Raw genomic sequence first — 15,592 nt, 5'->3', positions numbered from 1 at the left:
CTTCCCTGCTCAGATCCTTCCTCACCAAATTCAGTCTATTCTGGAAGCCATTGCTCTGACACCTTGTAGTTCATTTCATGTTTACTGATCACAAGAGGTATTAAATGCCTTTCCATACCCTTTTTCATTTCAGGAACTCACTACAGATCCTATGATTTCTTGGACACTGTGTAAGGGACACTGAGGATCATTTGTTCTTTCACATCCCTCCTCATCCTGTTGATAACCCCAGCCTGCTTTCAGCCTGATCCCCAAACCTCAAGCGAGACAGCCAGCCCTGTTCCTAGAGATAGACTTTGTCCTTCCCTATGAGTCCCAATAAGACAAATGAGGGAATTATGTCCTCCTGTTAAATGGGAGAATTACATGCCCATACTCAGTGAGCCCTTTTATACATCAGAAAATCCCTCCAATTCCTACATATGTAGGTCAGCCAGATCTCAATCAAAGACCACTCCACGTGATTTATTTTAAACTATCAGTCTGACAAAAGAGAAAGGCTTCATCCCCTTTCAGCAGAGAGGACAGCAGCAGGAAACAGACAGTGAGTGCAATCTTGAATAGAAAGAAATAGATCAAGGACTCATTCAATAAAATGTGGCTACAGGTTGCCAGTTTCATTCAGAAATCACACTGCAGCCTTGGAATTCAACTTACCATCCAGTCCTTTCTTGTATCTCACCCCATTTGCTTTCTTTGTATATCAAAAATAGTTACATATATGCAAATGCAAAAATCAGAGTGATCCCTATGGATGTAGGTTAAAATGCATATATTGATGTGAGTTCATGAAGTTGATTTTATAAAAGATATAGGATTAATATTAAACAGATGCAAAGAACTGAAAGATAGGTGATATGGCAGTCTATATAGATTGTCTTCTATCACCCCCAGTGCATCGATGGTCAGGAATGCTTCTCTCTTCTTCTAGTCTAGATCTAAGTAAGGACTTGATTGTCTCATGGTATGGTGACACCATCAGAGGATCCCTTTGCCTCTACAGTAGCCAAATTACTTGACTTCATGGAGACTAAAATTGTTAGATTTGAGTGGGCAATTTCTTTAATTCCTTTTATCCCTGAGGTCACGTATAAACCCTCTTTTCTTAGAATCATCCTATGGGCTATTTGTAAGACTGCACAGATAGTACTATACTGGCCAGCTCAGGTTCTCTGTAAACTCTGCTGCACCTGGTGGGGTGAGGATCAGGACTCAGCCTCTGAACTGAAGGGAAACCTCCAGTGGCATTGTATGGGCTCATGTAAATGGCATTTCACTTAGCACATGATTTTGAAGCATACATCTGGGTGATTTGATTATTGCTGCTTCTGATCTTTTAGAATGGAGTATTCTTTCTGAGACCCATTTTTCCCAGGAAAGATGAGTCCCTCATTGACCTCTAGAGCACAGTGTCAACTTTACACTTCTAGAGCAAAAAAGATTGATCTCTGATTGTCCTGATAGGTCCTCGGTGCATTTGTGGGCTGGCAGAAGGGGCAAAGCTTGGCCAGGTAACTGTCCATAAGGAGCCAATGTGTAGCATGTGTCTATGGCTACATAATTTTGGTGCAGGAAAATTTGGTCAAAGGCAAATCCCATCCTGATTGACCTGTGCCTGGGATGCAATGCAGGGAAGGGCATGCACAAACACAGCTGGATGCAGGTGTGCCAAAGTCTACAACCAAGCCCCCACAAACCTCTTGCATTTCTGGACTTTCTGATTCTGGAAAATTTCATTGACCAATATAGTCACCATATCCATACTTCATCCTTTATTTCTGAAATTCAAAGCTTCCTTCTTGCATAATTTTTATTCAGCCTGAAATAGTTCCTCTTACATCTTTATAGAGCAAGTACTCTGCTGATGAATTCTCTTGCTTTTCAAGTCTGTCCTTCTGTCATAATTTTCCCTTCAAATCTAAAGTAACATTTGTTGCCTAGACTTTCCTTGGTTAATAACATTTCCTTTCTTTCAGCATTTTAAAGTTTCAATCTCTTCTGGCGTGTATGAAATCACAAAAATCAGTCCTTCAAATAGTTATTTTCCAACATGAAATGTAGTTCAGTATCCTTGCCACTTTGCAAGATTTTGTCTTTGACTCAATTTTTGGTTCTTTGCTTATATTCTCTCGTGGGGATATTTTCTGAGCTTTGTGAATCCTTTTTTCCAAAGTAGAGAGGGGTTCAATCACTTTCAACTCATTTTTTTCTATACCAACTTCTTTCTCCCTCTTTCCATCTTTGGAATGAATATTAAAAATTTTAATAATGTACAGTTCCTTTAGGCTCTGTTAATTTAGTTTCGATCTTTTATGCTCAAATCTAAATATTCAGTTGCATGTTTTAATTGGTTCTGTTTTTTTGCTGAGAACTCCTATCTTTCCACTCATTGGCAAGGTCTTACCTTTCTCACTGAGTACACAAATAGTAGGAAATTTGTCTGATAACTCCTTTTATGGTTACTTTAGGACTGTTTCTTTTGAAAGTATTTGCCCTTGAGAAGGGAGCAGGTTTATCTAGGTCTTTGCATATTATGTAGTACAACTTTACAGTACTACAATTTTAAAATAACTACATTCATTTCACCTAACTCAGAACTCGCCCAGTGTTCAGGCTGCTAGCTAGGAGGTATTCATTCAAAACATAAACATTTAAGGCAAATAGACTAGTTAGTTCCACTTGGCACACAGGATCACAGTTGGGGCAACAAAAAACTAAGACAAATGGTTTGGAAGAAGGCTGAGTAGTGAGGTAATTTGGCCAATAAAGACTTTGAAAAGCTGCAGTATATTCTGGGTATCTAGAAACTATGTGCATAGAAGGTTTGGGCACATGCATAGAAAAGACCTGAGAATGTCCTAAACGATCATCTCTTGTTGAACATTAAGATTTGTACAAACAGGAGGTGTGAGATTGTGGAGTCATAAAATAGCTGGCTTAGTGTTGAAACCAAGTCAAGGACTTTTAAATTTTTGGTTGAATTTAGGCATATGTGAAATTTTCTGTCATTCACTATCTGACCACTAAGCGCTTGGGACAGAGATTTCAGTGAACATACATGACAAATTATACTGACTTCACAAAGTTAGTGCCAGATAGTGACTAAAGAAGCAAATAACTAAAACAAGCAGTCACTACAAACCATAGATTCCTGAAAATCTAGTTTCCATAGTTGCCACCTTAAAATATTTGAAGGATCCAGTTTTCACAGCATGCACTGAAACAAAAAAGAATGTCCTACACACCAGAGAAAATATAATTAATAGAATCTATCCTTCAGGAAGCCAGATTTTTAACTTACAAAGATAATAAATTAACAATTTTTAATATGTTCAATGAATAAAAGGAAAATATGAGAATAATGTCTTACCAAATGGAGAATATCAATACAGGGTAGAAAGTATAAAATCAACTGAAGTTGAAATGCTGGAGTTGAAAAGTACAATCACTGATATGAGAGCTTGCCTAGAGGTGAACAACAATTGTTTTCCTGACTAAAGACCTAAAGAAATTTCTGAGCAGCCTGGTGTGTGCACCTTTACTCTTTAAGTCCTTCCTCACCCAGATCATGTCCATTGCAAAAGATGTAGCAATGAGTCCTTCTAGTTTTCATATGAATTTAACTAGTCACTAGTGATGTTGAATGACTTGTTTGTGCTTAACTCACTGCAGATCCTATGATTTAGTGTATAGAGAGGAGGGGATGTGGTGAAGTATTATTTCTTTCAAGACTTCGACTTCCTTCTGAGAAACCTACTCTGCCCTCAGCCTCAATGAAAATGCCCCAAAGGAGAGACACAGCATATTTCCTAGAGATATTTTGCATCCTGCCTCTTAGTCTCCAGGAGACTTATAACAAAATAGTGGTCCTCCATTCAGAGGGAAAATTACAACCCCATTTTCTGTGAACCCAATAATTCTCAGAGGATTCCACAAATCTTATACATCTAAGTCTGCCATATATCAATGAAAGACCTCATGTCATATAAATTAATCTGTCCCAATCTCACAAAAGGAAAGGTGATTTTTTTTCCCTGCTCAAGCCACTTATTGATGCCATGTAATTTGAGAGTCAACTTTTCCATTGGGGGAAAAAAAGAAATAAAATGATGTTGGGATTTTTATAACTATTATATTGAATATCTAGTTCCCTGTGGTTAGTGTTGATATTGTAACGTTGTTTAGTTTTACAACCCATGCACAATGGATGTCTTTCTGTTTTCCTAGGTCTTCTTTAGTTTTACTCAGGTATCTTTGCTGGTTTTCAATTGCTTTACCCTTTCATTAAATTCCTTCTTAAGTATTTTATTGGTTAGAGGCTAATCAAATTCATTTTTAAAAATTCCATTTCATATTAATTTTTGTTGTATTATAGAAACAAAACTTTGTGTATATCTCATACAATGTAAGTTTACTTAATGTCTATTTGTTCCAGTAGTATTGTTGTGGATTCTTTTGAATTATGTATATAAAGGATAATGTCATTTGTGTATAAGGATAGCTTTCCTTCTTCATTCCAATTTGGATAGCTTTATTTATTTTTCTTCCCCAGTTACTCTGGGTAGCACTTTCAGTACAATGTTGAATAGCAGTGATGAAAGTGAGCTAATTTATTGTATTCATGACCTCATGCAAAAGACTTCCATTATTTCACAACTGAGTCTAATTTCACCCTGGGTCATAGATACAGCTGTTAACAGAGTGGAAGGACTTCCACAATGACCACCTAGTCCATGAGCAGCAGAAAGTCCCCAGGATATAGGAAACCTGTGAGTGTACTTCTGAATACCAGAATGTGAGCTAATTGTAGAAGACCTACATTTTTATGATTTTGGAGAGCTTAATTCTTACTAATGTCCATATGCTCAGGTTATAATAAAAAGATTGTGGTAGAATATGCCTGAAATGTTTTGATGTATTCTTAAATTTTAAAAATTCAGGAAACCATATTAGATGAACATGTTCTTTCTAGAGATATTTATAAACAGTATTTTCATGGAGGGAAGAGAATTATTAAGGACAATCCTTGGGGACAATGGAAAATATAAAGATTACTTTGGAGGATGTTTGTTTGTGTGCCTGATAGCTATAAAATTATATGGTGGTAATATTCTAGTCCAGATAAAGAAGACACTGAACCTATGTGGTTATGAATCTATAGCAATAGATTTTTTAAAATTTCTTGAATAAGAACTGCCATTGCTGAAACCAAATATGTATAAAAATAGATTGATTGAAAACTCAATTGAAAGAAAGTTAACAACTCTGAACTCAAATAACTCAAATATAAAGTATAAAAACAAATAAATTTCCCTATAAAATAATATAAGAAACTGAAATCTAATGATTGTAGGAATGAAATACATATAAATATATAAAAATAAGATAATTGAGGCATGAAATAAAATGTAGTAATCTATTTGAAAATAACTTCTAGATAATTGGTTTTGAATGTATATCTACATTTATAAAGTGACTAGATTTTGGCAATGTGGTAATATATGTTTTACTTTAAGAGAGGAGTATGTGTTAAAAGGAATATTCAGTAGTTAGAGAAAGAAAATGGACAACAAAAGGTTCAATAGAGGTATTGAGAGTGGAGACCCATTTTTAAGAGTGGTAGAAATATAGAATCTGGAAACATCAGTGGGAAAGCTTTCATATGAAAAAATGTAGTAAAAAATCTGCAAAGAGAAGCAAATCTTTGTTGTTGGGAAACTTATTTTGAATCTCACTTCTATTCTTTTTTTTTAATTGTATGAATACCAAAAGAGAAAAAAATTCATGTTATTTTCAGTAACCAAGGTAATATAGGGAGAGAAGGAGTAAGTACAGCAACAAATGAATAAAAGGTTTTCCTCATAAGCTATATTATGTAATGAAATGTACTTTCTGAATAGAAAATGAAAGGCATTAAGAAAAAGAAAAAATATATAAGATATCATAAATTTAAAATAAAACTCAAGAAAAATGGGAGGACATGGGAAATAAGAAGAATGGAAAAATATAATTTCAAAATCAAAATACGATTGATAAGAAATAGTGTGACAATATAATGCATAAGTAAAAAAAGAGAAGGTGTAAAGTGGGAAGTGTTAAAAAGAAATTAAACAATGAATGTTAAAGATTTGGAAAAAATATGTCAAAAGATGAGGAATAGTATAGATGAGGAACACTGAAGTCCCTGAACCAGAACACCAAAGCAAAGACTTGAAACAAATGCTAAAATTTATAATTCTTTTTTTTTTTTTTTTTTTGGAATGTAATTCTTTTAGGTTACCTGTCAAAAGTACTTGCTGAGCATTAACTTAAAAGGACTAAAGACAAGGTATATTCTAGGAAAATTATCCAGACTAAATAAAACACGAATAACTATACACACATTATTTAAAGTAATTAGAATCTCATCACTATTTTTAAAAGCACGATTTTGTGCCAGATGAAAATGGAGTAACATTTCTCCAAAAAATGTGAATCATGGTGTTATACCCAGCAACACTGAAATGTAAGTCAAAAAGGCACTGAAATTCAAATTATTCTGCTAAACTAAGGTTAATATTTTTGACAAAGCCCCTTCCAGGTGAGTGAACAGATTTCAGTAAATTAAATTTCTAAAACATATTGGCAAGAGAACAGATGATAAGCACTCAATTTCCAATTATTTAATCATCTAACACTCACAGAGGATTCTATGAGTGGGTGTGTGACCTTGCTGGGAGTTAATATGGAGACAAAAGATTATAATTTATATAGCTCTGAGCTAACTTTTTTTAGGTTGAGTTTCTATTTATTTGATAAATAATAAATGTAACTAGCAAAGCTCAAATGCTGTTTAATAAGATATGTAAAATTAAAACCTATTTCTAAAAGTTCATCTAAAACTTTTGAAGTAAAAACTCAACTGTCTGTAAATTGGCTGATTCAGAATAGAGTAGAAAGATGAGCACCGAGGCATCTCCAAACACCATAAGATCTACAGCTCCGGCTGAGGCTTCCAGCTCAAGAGATTTGCAGCTGTCAGTTGTAGGATCTGTAATACAAATATAGAATCTGGAATCCCTGGGGTGGTGCAGAGATGGCCAGAGCTGGGGTTTCTCTGCAATGGGTTGTAGGACCCAAAAGTCACCTCAGACCCTGGAAAAGTGATCTTTGTTCCGTGATATTCCCAGGAGCCAGATCCAGCAGGCACTGAATTCCTAGTGCAGTCTATGACAGTTTCTCTAAATTTCCAAGCAAAGGAATTGGACCTGATTGCTAGACTAGACACCCTTAAGGTGAATGTCCTCTGAAGACTGAAACTGATGCAGAGGAAAAGGTGGGCTCAAGTACTCTTGAAGGAAAAGGCAGAATCCCATCTACCTGGGCCAGGTGAATGGAAGTAGTTCTGAAGGGACATGCATGGAAGTGATAATCCTGCCCACTCCACCCTGACCCTCAGCAAAGTCCAGTCTTGAAAGTTTTACATTATAAAAGGAGAGATTCCTAGAATGCTTCCGTTTCCTAATTAACATTTTCTTTCTAAATCAAGCACAAAGCTTGCCTGTGCATTCTGTTTGTACTGTGATACCAAAAACATACATTCTCTTACATTAAGATATTCTAACATGTAAATATTTAAAACACTAATCATTATAATGTAAAAAAGTTATTCTATTAATAACAGTATTACAAAATAAATAAGGGGACATTAGTGACATGTAATCTTACCTACTTCTGCCATCCCAAGTAAGCTCTGAAGAGAAATATCATTCAGGTTTTATGTTTGTTTGAATTCTACTTGCATAAATAACTTCTAAAGAACTACAGCTTGAGAAAAGGTGCATGAGCTAAACCTGGATGTGAATAGGGAACTACAGAGGCTCAGAACCACATGGCTAAAGGAGCTAAAAGAGTCAGGTCCCACTGAGATAGAAAACAGGGCCACAAATAACCCTACTGGCATGAGAAGGACCCGAAAGCATTGTTTTTCTGACTATGAATTGAATGAAGTCTGGACATATAGCCATGGTATCATCCTCACCTCCACTACTAGGAATGTGAACTCATACATGAACAGGATCATCAAGAATCTTATTAATGAAGGGAATGCCAATGTGCTACCCCTTAAGGGGGGCCTTAATTCAATATGCATGAAGGCTTATAAAGAGAGGAAGTGTAGACAAATTCATGAGCCAGAGCAGGAGATGGGTATAGATATATCATTAAAAATGGTTGAAAAAGGGTTTGCTGGCAAGCTGCCACCAGCTTCAGGGAATGTATCACCAGGCTAATACCTAGACTTTAGTTCTAACCACCTAAACTTGAGACGGTCAATTACTGCGTATATACCAACTAGCCAATGGTGTTATCAACCAAGGCAAACTACCTCAATCTAACTCACCCTTTTCTAAGAGACCTGAATTGGTGGCACTCAAGGTCACTCAACAGTGTTCACCAAACTCAGTAACAAAGGGAGGGACTTGGTTGAGCTTAAGTGGATTGGAGGTCAAAATTTGGTCCTGAACAGGGCTAGAGCCCTCCTCCAAATTAAGGTGTCTTGGGAAGCTATAAGTGAGCAACCTTAGGGCTTATGTGGAAAGGGTTTCTAGTCCCTGAGGAGATGTTCTCAGGATGCCCTTCATTTGCCTGAACTTATTTTTACCTTCCAGTTCTTATCTCCACCTCCATGTTCACACACAAGTGAAGCCACTCCACTAAACTCTTCAGGAATGCTGAATTTCCTGTAGTGTCAAAGAGAAAGGTAAGAGTCATCTGAGTGCATGTCAACTTGTTTTCCTTTCCCTCCTCATCCTACTACTCCACACTCACATTTCCTTTTCCTCTTCTTCTTCTTCTTTTTTTTTTTTTTACATTTTGAACTCCTTCTGTGTATTCCCAGGAAAAAAACCAATTGATGTAAATATGCTCCTCCTCCTAAAGAGTGAAGCCAACTCCAGGGAAGAGAACACACTTGCATTTCCAGAGCAACTTGTGCAGGAAAAAAACCTGTGAGGGGAGAGCCCAGCCTAGAAACAATTTCACAGGAGCCCCTCCATACAGTGTGGTTCAAGGCTTCTGCCTTCCAGCATGACTGTTTGCCTGGGCAATTCAGAGTTGCATGAGTTAATTCAAGATGCATGGTAGATTTGGAAATCTGTGCAAAGTTAAAATACAGAGGGTGAGAAAGTTGGAGATTTTTTTTTTTTTAATAAAGAGGGAAAAGGAAGTACTACAAAGAAATGCTTACAAATAAGAAAGAGGGGAGGCGGTACAAGATGGAGTCGGAATAAGTGCACCATCATCATCTCTCCTGCAAAAGACCAGCTAAGTGGTGATGCAATCCTGCCAGAGTGGGCTCTTTAGGGAACCTACAAAGCAGGAGGTGTCTGGACATCAATCTAGAGATACTGCAACAAAATTAGTGCTTCCTCAAGGTAAAGCTGTGGGTTTCTAACACTGAACTCAGAAGCCATGGGAAGGTAAATCCCTTGCCCCTAGGGCTAAGGGCCACAGTGCTCCCTGTGAACTACCAGTCACACCGCAGCATTCCCAAGCCTCACTCTCCCCAAATGCATGAACCCCAAGCCTGTGTTTCCTGAACCCCTGCAACCCACATTTCACAGACTTATGTACCCCAAGTCCACATCCTCCTGGGCCTCTGTTTCTCAAGCACAGCCCTCCCAGAAACCCAGCCCTGTCCTAGCCCTCTTGTCATGGACTAACTCCAAGAGGGGGAGGGTTTAGGTGGGAGGTGCAGAGGGGCCCAAGGAGTGTGGGTTCAATTGTCTGGTCCCCCATTTTATTGAGTTTGGAGGAGCATATCAACTGACTTGGGGAGAGGCTAGGAAGAGAGGAGAGGTGAATCCCTTGAGAGATCCTGATTTACCTAAATGCCCTGGGGAGATAGGAAACTTGGTCTGAGAGAAGGTGGAGTCAAAAAATTAACTAGTCCCCCTGTAGCACACCTGAGAGGGAGAGTAAGACGTGCTTTGCAGGCTTCCAATAATATACATTTAGGGTCCCTGGCAAGGGATGGGTTTAGTTCTCTCAAGAAATTAAGAGACATTTTCTGAGGTGAGTTGGTTCACCAGGGACCCATTTGAATCTCCTATGGGCACCCTCACACAGCCTTCATATTACCCTGGGAGAGAGGGAATCGAGGAAGGGAGAAAAGGGGAAAGTCAGACTCCTAAGCGATTCCTTGCCTAAGGCCCTGTCTGGTCTTTTTTGGCGGGGGATTTTTTTGCTGTTTTTCCTTCCTCTTTATCCTGCCATGGCCCTTCTTTCTTTTTTTCCTTTCTCTTTTTCTTGCTTTTTTTCCCCCCTTTTTTCATTATCTTTTTTCTTTTTTTTTAATATTAGGTGTTGCAGGCAACATTTCTTATTTGCTGGGCTTCCTCATCCTCAATTTCTTCTTTTCTGTGTGTCCTGATTTTGGCTACCAATGCTATTCACTTTCCTTCACATCTTTCTATCCTCCACCATTTATTGTTTCTCTTACATTCCACCTCTCCTTGGTTAGCCTCCAATATTTCTGACTTTTTATCTCTAATACCTCTATTCTGTTTTCTATCTTTAATTCACTCTTTATATTTTTTGTCCTTTCTTTTCTCTATCCCTCTCTCCTGACCATACTGGCCTTTTAACTCATACTATATTCCTCCCCATATTCAGTTTACAATCTCACTATAGGTATATCCTTTCTCCTAGATCTCACATGGTTCTTTTGCAAACATTCACTATCAATACTACTACTACATTTTTCTTTTCTTACCCCTTTTGCTTTCTCTAGTCCTAATATTTTCCTTCAAGGGAACTTAGCCAACGACAAGAATAAACCCTGGCCCAAATACACAAAACTGTCCTGTCTCAGATACCATCTCATTAGGCCACCCAGTACACCCACACTTACCTGGAGACCTAATTTGGGTAAAAGACTGGAAAAAGGAGCCCCTTTTCCAGAGGAGTGTAACCACACTGCTCTTAAAGTTTCAGGTATTGCTCCTTGGATTCATCATACTAGAGTTAAAAGGGCACACATCAATGAAAAACAAGACTACTGGACAGCTCACCCTGTACCTGACTCTCCCTTGAAAATCCAGAGCCACTGAGAATCACCATCACCCAACTAGATGTACTCCTGTTCCCTGCAGTTCCTACTACTCTTTGGCCTGCTCAGCTTCCTGTTTCAGACTGGCAGCTATACCTCCTAGAGACTGGAGTGTAGCTGAAAGGATACTAATCTTAATAGTGTACTCGAGTCTTGTGGGATGCTTTGCTATTTTAAGTTGTTTTTCTTTACTTGGCTTGGGGCCTCTGCCAATGCTTACTCCACTGTACTGGGTGCTACAAGGCCATAATATCCACTGCTATACAGAGGCTAAAGCAGCTCAAGGAACAATGGTCTCCTGTGCCTGCCTTTAACTATCATACTTATGTGCCAACAAAATGTTATGATATCCAAACTCTAACCCTATGTCCAGAAACTGGGAAAAAGTTCTGGATGGGTGTAATGAAACACTGGGCCAACTGCAAAACCTGGGGTAAACCAGGGGAAACTGTAGGCTGGGCCTATCTCCCACAAATAGACATGTCTGATAGGGGAGGAGTGCACAACCAAGTCCAGGAAAAAGTCCTAAAACAGGTCTGCGCCAAACTCATCTGACTAGCCAAAGGTCCCAAATATCTATATCAGTGGGTGAACCTCAAAGGACTCCGCCAACTTACTCAGCTCATAGCCCCCATTCAGCAGGTGGAACAGCCAGTCAACACCACTAATACACTCCTCCTTAACGCTCACCTGGATACCAACATCTGTTGACTGTGCCTGCCCCTCTCGAGAAAAACCTTGTAGGCACCCTATGTCCTCCAGGGTGGACCTCCAATCAAACCTTTGCTAAAATGAAAAATGAAGTTGCCCCTTTTGGCCCATAGCCCTCAACATCCAGCTAGTTCTCTCAGAAGGCAATCAAAACCATATAACCTGCTACCTGGGTAAAAACTCTGATTTAACATCAGAATTGGTTGGGACAATCCCTGCAAACTTATGTACTGCCAGTAAAACCCTAGCAAACAACTTGACCCAGTGTAATCTCTCAGGATTCGTCTTCCTATGTGGGAGCACTGCATATAGATGCTTAGAAGCCAATTGGACAGGGAATTGCATCATGGTGTTCTTAACACCAAAAGTGTCAGTATATACTGAACATGTGGTAGAACAAGCCCTAAACCTGCACCAAGAGTGGGCCAAACAAACGCTGCTTGCTGCCACCCTTATAGGAGCAGGTGTAGTTGCAGAAATAGGAACTGGACTGGGAGGATTAGGTTCTTCCTTCAACTTTTATTACAAACTCCTGAGAATTAAATGAGGACATAGGACGGGTTGCTGACTCTCCCTCCAGAGTCAAGTCAACTCACTAGCCACAGTAGCCCACAAACCAGGAGAGCCTTAGACCTATTAACAGCAGAAAAAGGAGGAACATGCATCTTCCTCAGGGAAGAATGCTGTTACTATGTCAACCAAACAGGAATAGTTTATACCAGAGTAAATGAGCTAAGAAACCAGATTCAGAGAAGAAAAAGGGAATCAGATGAGTCATGGAGCTGGAATCTCAGACAATGGTCTTCTTGGTTCCTGCCCCTAGCAGGTCCCCTAATCACTTTCCTCATGTTAGTCACATTTGGCCCCTACACAGTCAATGCCCTTATCAGGTTCATTGAAACAACAGTAATCTAGAGAGCAACAGCAAGAGTTCTGGCCATAGGAGAATATAAACCACTTAGCATGAGTGATGCCCTATAGAAAAACTTTTAGGGGCATCAAAGGGGGAGGGGGAATGTTGAGAAATAAAAAGCCTAACAAAGATTACAAAAATATCTAGCAAATCACTTCTGCCCCTACTTCTGTAAATCAGCCTGTGAAAATATGGCCTTGCAGGAAAATATCAAATGAATGACCCTTGCCCCCTGCTTCTGTAAATCAGTCTGTGAAAACATGGCCTAGCAGGAGAATATCTAACAAGTAATTCCTGCCCCTGCATCTGTAAACCAGCCTTTAAAAGTGCAGCCTTGCACCTGCATTCTGCTTCTGTAACCCTGCCTGCAAAATTTTGCCTAGCCAATGAGCAAGATTTATGCCAATCCCACCTGAAATCCTATATAAACCTATAGAAAATGAAAAATGGGGCTCAGAATTTGGAGATCGACTCTTCTCTGGGCCCACATGTAATAAATCTGTTCCTCCATGTCTGAGTGCTGGATTTGGGTTTCTCTGTTATTCAGTACTCCTTGACTTTGCTGCAACAAAACAAAGAAACACCTTAAATGTCTAATTTGTATTATTATTGAAAACATCTAAAAATTAATTTGTGATGTAAAACACAAAGAAAAAATTAGATCAAGTTGATCATTATTGATGTTTCATGACCAGAAAATATAAAATAAAATAAAAGATAGGTAAAGGAAAGGTTCAGGGAAAATATGAAAAAGTTTCCTTATATTTCTAACTAAGGCATCTGAAGTAATTAGAAACACAATCTACAAATGTGTAAATACTAAAATATGCATTATGACACTGTGTCCCATAACTCCATCTGGCTGCAAGCATAGCCTAACCTCCAATAGCTTCTTTACACCTTCCAAAACCACCTTACACAGATCCATTTATGCTGCTTTTGCTTTTGTCATCACTTAATGAAATTTTAAATTCAATTGGGGGACTGGATTGTTGAATTTTGGGCACAATATTTTATTGTATTTAACCAGTAAACTGTTAATATAAAGGTCATCAAATATTGAAAATTAAAATCCTAACATTTAAAAGTAACTGCTCTTTTTCATATACTATTTTCCTTCTTTGCTTCCTTTTTTATTATGTGTGTATATTCATCAAATGATCTGGCACTCTATCTACACTGGCAATAACCACTCATTCAGGAGAGTAGGCATAGGTTGAGCATAGAGGTTCTCTAATCCAAGTGGACAAGACTCTTTGAAAAGACTGACATAGGCAAAAAAAGAATTTTGGGGGACAAAATAACCCAGGGAGATTTTGATTTCTTACATGCTGTTGTATATAAAGCACATGGCTTGTGAGATTGGAGCATTTCATGGGCTTATGAAAATAATGTTATGAAATATACTAAAGTATCTCTCCAGTTATAATTAGATTCCAGTCAGGTAATAAAGAGTGACCCAACTCTAACAGATGTTGACTTTCTTGTCTTAAGTGTTGACCGTGAACTCTTAGATTTGTGGATGGCCAAAAGCATGGGAAATTTACAGTGAGATGCTTTGAGAAGGGCCCTAGGTTATGTTATACTGGCAGTATCTTGTAACAATGGGCAGTGATTGGGTATTCTGCAGGCTTGCAAAATTTCAAACACATAAACAGATGCTAATTTTGTCTAATATTCCCATGTATGTTGTATAAATATTCCCATGTCTGAGTTTTAAGTGCATGTTTACAGTTTTAACATTCAGGCCACATACCTGGGTACATACCTTGGCTCTAAGTCATAGAAGCTAGTAACATTGTTGACAGTTGTCTCTGTGCCTCTGTTTTCCAAACACAGACACCACATATGGCTTGATCAGAATTCAGTGAGTTACTACAGTAAATTTTGCTGTGGTCAGAAGGAAGTATTTTGTTGTCAGAGTTGACAGTGATAATTTTCCTGTGTAAACACAACACAGTCTAGTATGAAGAAATACAAGCACACCCACATATATATACTCAGATATACAATAACATGATGTAGACTTGTTCATTGACATCTCCTAACTCCAATTCAAACAAATCCATACCACTGAAGTAGAATGCAGTTGCTTCCAGGGACTGCAGAAATGTTCAAATTCTTACACTTGAGATCAGTTTCTCTCACCACACCCCAATTCTTACCCTCACATGGAATCAGGAATTACACCAGTTCTCCCCACTAAAACCAGCAAGGAAAAACGGATGGGATTCATCTAGATTTCCATCCTTTTCTATTCTCAGATTGTGAGAGATCCCCAAATACACACTTTTTCTCTTGTTCTTGAGGCCACCTGTAATGAAAGAAAGGAGAGCATATGAAGATCAGATCGTGATGTGCACTGTTTACAGAGGTCTTTTGCTTTCTTAGTTACCCTAGAAAATCAGATGAGAAACCATGGTTGAGTCAAAGAACACAAAAGCAAGAGTAGAGGACACCATTTGAAAAGGTGCACAATTTCCTAAAAGTTATTTCTTTCTCTTCCTTTTTGACAGGCAATTCCAAAATTATTAATCCAAAGAGGAAAATTTGTCACTGAGGAAAAGGTCTTTTATCTTTGAGTCTCCCACCTGAGGCCACCAAAACTGAAGCCTCTCTGTCACCAGGTATCTGTTGGTTAGAAAGTCTACCCATGCCCACTACCCCCAATCAGACAGTACCTGAATTCTATTATGTACATAATCAGGTTTTCAAATCTGAACTTGATTGAAAGAGAAACCTAGAAAGCAAAACATCATTTTCAAACAAAGAAAGGAAGCCTTACCTTGGTCTCATGTGGATTTTACACATCTGCCCTGGAATTAGGAAGTTCCTCCAATGCATCACCTGTGGAAGATGGGAAGATACAAAGTTACTAT

The 15,592-nt window shown here is 38.4% G+C and overlaps 3 long non-coding RNA genes across 5 annotated transcripts in view; 1 reads left to right on the top strand and 2 right to left on the bottom strand.

Annotated features, from left to right (window-relative positions):
• The window catches only part of LOC131276193 (uncharacterized), a 73,769-nt gene extending 62,599 nt beyond the window's left edge, over positions 1 to 11,170 (top strand). The window contains exons 3-4 of the long non-coding RNA XR_009183708.1: positions 8,649 to 8,740; positions 10,969 to 11,170. This is a non-coding gene — a long non-coding RNA (uncharacterized lncRNA). The remainder of the gene's footprint in view (positions 1 to 8,648; positions 8,741 to 10,968) is intronic.
• LOC131276191 (uncharacterized) lies at positions 6,984 to 14,546 on the bottom strand. Its single transcript, XR_011647591.1, has 4 exons — positions 14,482 to 14,546; positions 13,126 to 13,275; positions 8,642 to 8,720; positions 6,984 to 7,030 (listed from the first exon to the last, which is right to left on the bottom strand). It is a non-coding gene; the product is annotated as an uncharacterized lncRNA (long non-coding RNA).
• Positions 14,547 to 14,981: 435 nt separating this feature from the next.
• The window catches only part of LOC131276192 (uncharacterized), a 63,057-nt gene continuing 62,446 nt past the window's right edge, over positions 14,982 to 15,592 (bottom strand). For all 3 annotated transcript variants that reach the window (XR_009183707.1, XR_009183706.1, XR_009183705.1), the window contains 2 exons: positions 15,499 to 15,560; positions 14,982 to 15,027 (listed from right to left, as the gene is read on the bottom strand). This is a non-coding gene — a long non-coding RNA (uncharacterized lncRNA). The remainder of the gene's footprint in view (positions 15,028 to 15,498; positions 15,561 to 15,592) is intronic.

This window comes from Dasypus novemcinctus, chromosome 26 (genome assembly GCF_030445035.2).
Source record: "Dasypus novemcinctus isolate mDasNov1 chromosome 26, mDasNov1.1.hap2, whole genome shotgun sequence".
NCBI classification, from domain to species: Eukaryota; Metazoa; Chordata; class Mammalia; order Cingulata; family Dasypodidae; genus Dasypus; species Dasypus novemcinctus.
This window is presented reverse-complemented; position numbering and strand designations above follow the sequence as displayed.